Source organism: Haliotis rubra, unplaced genomic scaffold, assembly GCF_003918875.1.
Source record: "Haliotis rubra isolate DU_JTF1 unplaced genomic scaffold, ASM391887v1 Scf70, whole genome shotgun sequence".
NCBI lineage: Eukaryota > Metazoa > Mollusca > Gastropoda > Lepetellida > Haliotidae > Haliotis > Haliotis rubra.
This window is the reverse complement of record NW_025767413.1, coordinates 891,094-897,093: the sequence shown is the minus strand read 5'-3', so window position 1 is coordinate 897,093 and position 6,000 is coordinate 891,094.

The window sequence follows — 6,000 nt, the reverse complement described above, 5'->3', positions numbered from 1 at the left end:
AATACAAGCAGCAAAACCCTTTCCATATCCACCAGAAATCTCTGCTGAAAGCAGAGGCAGTTGTACAGTTGACTGTATCATGAACTTGTGTTTATGAATGACTCTCAAATAGTGACGATACCAGAAGTGTACAGTTCAACATCTTCCTATATCGACTTATTCAGTTACATGGGCAACTGACGGGACTTTGTATCCTTTGAAAATTGAACACGACAATTACCAGACTTTTTAAAGGAATGATTGAGAGCGCATCACTTAAAGGATGAAGCAATTAGTGTGTGTGTGTGTGAGAGAGAGAGAGAGAGAGAGAGAGAGAGAGAGAGAGAGAGAGAGAGGAGAGAGAGAGAGAGAGAGAGAGAGAGAGAGAGAGAGAGAGAGAGAGAGAGAGAGAGAGAGTTATTCAGTAAAGAAGGCAACAGGCCCATGTTACAATACATTCGTTCTTACAGGTGATAAGAAGCGCTATATGGATAATTGAGATACATGAGTGAGTGAGTGAGTGAGCGAGTTTAGTTTTACGCCGCTTTTATCAATATTCCAGCAAAATCACGGCGGGGGACACCAGAAATAGACTTCACACATTGTACCCATGAGGGGAATCGAACCCGGGTCTTCGGTGAACCTTAACGCTTAACCACTAGGCTACACCACCGCCTGTGAGATACATGCGAATACAGTAGACATGTATACATCAGTAGTATAATCTGAGACAATGTGATTATATAAATCACAGTCAAGAAAAATGTTTCGTGAAGGCTAAAAAAGAACACTTGGCAAGGCAATATAAAATGCAAGACACAGTAAAATGGAATGATCTTCAATACCGCCTATGCTGATAATATCATATTTTATTGCGGCTGCCTGTGAGTCATATGGATTGAGATTGTCTATTTGAGTATAGAGTACCTGACCTCTCTTGGGACTCCAAAACGTTCTGCACACGTGAAAACCTATAACTGCACTACAAACGTTATATTTGCTGACGTTTGCCATTTGATTTTGCAAAAGGGACGCAACTCTAATTTGAAATGTTAATTTTGGCCCATGGGCTTAATAACGAGAAAATATCCGGTTTTAAACCCATGGGCGTAATTTCGAGTGGGCTTAAATACGGGAAATCCCGGTACTTAAAATGGTACTTAATAGTGTTTTGTACAATACCATGTATTGTATGTGGTAATTCGGCGTGAAGTGGTTCTAGGAAACAATATAGGTCCCAGAAGCTGATCTTTGAAGAATGCAACTAAATGGATTCGGTGGCCAGGCTGCAAGTTGATTGCATGTCATCTGTCCCTGTTTGTGTAGATCGACGCTCATGATGTCAATCACTGGACTGCCTGACTAACTCGAATATTTACAGACCGGAGATTATTTCTGTTTTGAATGATATTTCAGTTACTTGTGAGATGAAAGCCCTGAGTGACGCCTGATGCAGGCGTTTGTCATTTTGCTGAAAGGAAACTTGCAAGGAAGGGCATGGACATATCAGAACATGGGGCCATTTCCTCAAAGTGATCTTAGCGTTAAGACAATCCTTGTGGAAGGAAGTGCAGGCACACTCGGAAGAGTCGAAGTCCAAACCGGAATACAGGCAGTGTGAATTCAGATGTCTGCCAAATAACAGACACGCCGATGTGAGAAGCACCTTCACGACTAGGTAAACGCGTGGAGAACTGATCATATCTGATCTTTTGTATCATATTGTACGCATCGGTGCTTTAATGTTATGACAGTGTGAAAAATGTGTAAATATTAAAGATAAAAATGATTTTCACAATAGTGTGAAATAGGTGTACAAAATTGGTGTACGAAAACTGAATGAAAACAAAAAAATGAACTGTTTTACGCTAATAAATGACGAATAAATGGTTCATCAACATAGGAAGTCTTTGTTCTGTATTTACTGTAGGCAAACTTTGAGCGCACTCTCAAATGGGACATACCACTTTAATGAAAGGTTGTAAGCAGTAAAATTGAAAACCATTGGTGCGTAAAGTTGTTATATAAGACTGTAGGCGATATTCCCTGTAAATATTAGTAGACTCGGCCGGGTATTTATTGGCCTCCGTGAACTAACACAAGTGGGTGATCTATATCTGAATCAGCAACATTGAAAATTCATCAGAGAGACATGTGCATTATGGAGCCTGGCTGGACCATTCGTAACAATAATACTCCGGGCAACGAACACAGTCACCAAAGTCCGGCATTGTACCCACCCAATCCCCATTTTGTAATATTTTATCATGTGAGTCCTATAGTGTAACTTACAAAACACAAGGCAAGATATAACGAAATCATGTACATCGTTTACTGTTGTTGACAAATAGGCGAGAGGCTATCAGTTTCACACTCACTTTTAAAAAAAAAATACTTGTGCCATAAGTATCCCGTATGGTATGGTAAGTGGTACATTTATACAGGTCTTAAATGTCAACACTAGACTCATATTACATAACTTGATGTCAGTGGTCATGCATGCTGTAACAGAATGTCAGCCTTTTACAGCGCAGACGAAGCTGTATCACGTACTCGGATATACCCTATTTATAAAGGACTGGTCCACTGTCTCGTGTGTGTCCCCAGCAGTGCTTGTATCCTTCTGACGTCATTCAGTTTTATTCGTTTAGAGTCGGGTTCCACAGGAGTGTTGTAGGTCATGATCAAACCATGTAGCAATCTGCCAGTCTTGTGATTTGACATTTCGAAAACTAAAGGCAAATTGCTGTAGTTCTTGAAGTGGTTAGTGCATGAGTAGTGACCCTCATTGATTGATTGATTGATTGATTGATAGATTGATTGATTGATTGATTGTTTCACCCACTGACTCGACCAGTTGGTTAATTAATAACGAGTTAAGCGATGGATGTGTCTGAAATGGCGCTTTTTTATAGGCAAATGTTATCAATAAATTACTAGGATCACAGTGACTTTACCAGTTCTTGTCCTTGTCAGTACCACATACACCTCAGAGAAGAACAGGTCAAAACTCTGTTTGGTGGAAAAGGAGAAAAGAAAAGAATGGATCACTGATAACAGATATAAAAAGCCGTAAGCTTGACCTGCCCTGCCGGGGCAGCTCACTATCAGTGTTTGTTTGCTGCCTTATGTCTCACTGCAGTTTGTATTTCAGTGTTTGTCCAATATGCATAGGGGCTGGTATAGCGCTGAATCAGCGTTTGCCAAATGCAGCTGATCTTTTGTCGATATGATAATCATCATTGAACTAATTAAGTGATCCACGATGCACATGTACGCTTGTTCTGTTGAGTCCAAGTTCCGTATTTACACACACACATGTGGTGAATGTCAGTGAATACCTAGCCACAGCACAGCTGTTAGTTGGCTGTACTCGGTGATGAACACGTGGACAGTAGGATCGAGTTCTAGTCTCCACGGACAGGTTCTGTGTTTGCCTTATTCCTGCGCAGTCTATTCGTGGTGTGGTAATCAGTCCAAACAAGGCAGCGGTAGTTTTTCTATACATTACGCATGATCAACGATAAACCGGAAACACAAATATTCGTCAAGATGCGAATGGTCAGTGTTCATGACATAGTTTCTTGTCTCCGAAAGTTTGAATCTATATCGCTGCTATGCAGCTTGAATCCTTACGAACCGAACATTGATCATGATAGTGCCAGAAGTCACAGAGAAGAGAGAGAGAGAGGGAGAGAGAGAGAGAGAGAGAGAGAGAGAGAGAGAGAGAGAGAGAGAGAGAGAGAGAGAGAGAGAGAGAGAGAGAGAGAGAGAGAGAGAGAGAGGGGATGTGAGTTTTATCAGCTTGATGCGGGAGGAATTCGCGAATTGCAGGTCTTAGATTTTATCACTTGTGCAACTTGTCTGCGTGAGTATAGCGCTTGAAAATACAAACAAAAAATCGGGGCGGACGAAAGGCATAACGCTCTTGCCATCCAATATCCTTATTGCAATTGCATACAGTGGGAATAGCGTACTAGTATATGTCTGGAGGCCTGAAGAAACAACTTCTCTCAATGAGAAAATAAATCTTAACGTTTTACTTTTTAACTAAAGTCCATGCTACTTTTCAGTAGTTCTTTGCCGACATTTCTGCAGATATTATCTTCACAGCCGATTGAAAAGTTACACGTAATTTAAGTTCCAACGATGCCTATTAACTTAGAATGATGTTTGGATACATTCAAGATGTGAACCAAACGCGTGTCCCGCGCATTTGCGTCTCTCCGGAATCATCTTTTGTCGATGCTGAATTCCTTAACACACGACTCGCAGAAGTAAACGAATGGTACGGTCTTCTAACATATAGGGAACAGAAGGCAGAATCGTTTACAAATCAACGAGTGCTCCTCTGCTAATGATTGAGACTAGAGCTCGTTATTGACATGTATTTTAATCCCAGCCTGCAAGCTGATTGACTTGGAAAAAGGTAAAGAAAGACAAAAATGTGAAGGGGTTTCAGTTTTTGTCAAGTATGTTTCTAAGTGGTTTTAGCGAGTAAGTATGGTTGTACGTTATTCTTTGGTATATGCTATAATACCTTATACCTAAAACCCCTGTAAACATGGGTACCCTTGTACGGCACAGCTTCATCGCAAGTCTGTGTTAAGGTATGAGAGTTACGGTCACCTCAGCCCTAACATCGCTTTGTTCAACGGCACCCTGGGCCCCTTCAATGTGGAGACCCCGCTTTCACGGCGATTGGTGTTAGGAGTGAGTCGCCTCTTTGAACAGTTTTCTAGCATGTCATGGCGAATCTGTTGACAGGGCTGATGTGGGAGGAATGATGGAGATGGACAATGACCACTTCGGTGAAACGAAAGCACGGAATACATTTTTATAAACCCAGAAACATAGTAAGAGCGAATCGGGATTCGAACCCACAATCACGAGTTTCTGTCAAGACGAAGAGTTGACTGGGTAACCACACGAGGTAGAGGTGAATGCACAGCGCATTGCATGGCCTGAGTTGACTGGGTAACCAGACGACGATTTCATTCGGAACGGCGCAAAATACCAAGAATAGAACTTTATGTCCTTGGAAAATACCTTCTATTTAAACAATCACGATCAAGGAAACGTGACCCCTATAGAGGTCGTGGTAAGGAGTTTGAAGTTTGCCTGCTTTGAGTTTGAACCATCGGTCTTTGTACTGACCATTTTCACTGATCATCTTTACCTTGACCTTGACCTTGTTGCAGGAAGTTCAGCAGCGTGACCTTTATTTTAAATGGGTTCATTGACATATATAAACAGGGACGTTCAGCACATTGCAATGGCCAATTTGCTCAATTTAAAGCATTTAACAAGCGTTTACCACTTTGAACACCGAAACCACTTAGAATGCTGATCGTCCAATAATTCAGACCTCAAAGCTAAAGGCATTCACATTCGGGGCCCATATAACGGGAAGTATCAAAACAATCGGGGAATGAGGAGCAAAAGTCTACACACACGGTTGATCATTAGTGATGACACCAGGTGTTTATACAAATTGCATGGAACAAAATCTATGATCGTTATAGTTCCTTTAGACGTAATGTGTTGAGGACGATATATTTAATTCTCAGAGGGATAATGTCACACTAACTTATAATCCCAGTAACAAATATAGGTTTTTTAAAAAACGTATAGCTACAAAATAAGTACAATAAACATGGTGTGAGTGGGTGAGTGAGTGAGTGAGTTTAGTTTTACGCCGCTGTTAGCAATATTCCAGCAATATCATGGCCGGGGACACCAGAAATGGGCTTCACACATTCTACCCATGTGGGGAATCGAGCCTGGGTTTTCGGTGTGATTAGCGAACGTTTTAATCACAAGGCTTCCCCACCGTCCCCAATAAACATGGAACCCAGAACTATGCTTATTTTCAGACAGGGAGAACTAAGACAAGCTGGACTTGAATAATCATTCTAGATTTGAGTTTTGTATATATTCTCTGGGGCTGTGAGAGAGACTTGAACAAGTGGCTTGCTGTATACTCACTGGTAAGCGATACCTGAAAACAAGCGACCATTG